The sequence below is a fragment of the Lupinus angustifolius genome, chromosome LG03 (genome assembly GCF_001865875.1).
Source record: "Lupinus angustifolius cultivar Tanjil chromosome LG03, LupAngTanjil_v1.0, whole genome shotgun sequence".
Lineage (NCBI taxonomy): Eukaryota > Viridiplantae > Streptophyta > Magnoliopsida > Fabales > Fabaceae > Lupinus > Lupinus angustifolius.
In genome coordinates, this window is record NC_032011.1 from 21371137 (window position 1) to 21371780 (window position 644).

A 644-nucleotide genomic window follows, 5' to 3' on the forward strand; every position below is an offset into this window, starting at 1 on the left:
GGTCCCAGACGAAGCCACTTATGGTCAGACGATCTCGCTCCGTGGTATCACGTATTCTTTTCTGGGCATCGCCCTAAATCATACATCCTTCTCGGATTACTTTCTTTAAAATTAATTTCCGAATTTGACTATTTAATTCCAACACTTTGAATACTTTACTTTTTATTTCAATTACGGTGTTATACCAAAGTAGTTTTTATATCACATACTCATACTAGGGTTATTACATACTCAACCAATCAATCCAAATAGTCAACACAATTCTTGTATCTCGCCCAAGCGAGGACCCTTCACTCAAGCGAAAATTCAATCAACAATACCATTTTAAAATTGGGAATCTCTCGCTCAAGCGAGACCCTCTCGTCCAAATGACAATTCATCTTTAAATCTCAATTAAACTTAAGCCTTCCTTGCCCAAGTGAGGCCCCTTCTCGCTCACGCGAGACATCATTAAAATCCTAGTTTTCTTTTTTTTTTTCCCGCCCAAGCGAAGCTTTTGCTCGCCCGGGCGAGGCGTTTGCTTGCCCAAGCGAGAGAGTTCCAGAATTTCATCGAAATCCTGGGCTTTTTCGCCTAAGCGGGACCCTTGCTCGCCCAAGCGAGGCTTTGTCGCCTAGGTGAGGGAGTTCCAGAACCAAAACTTC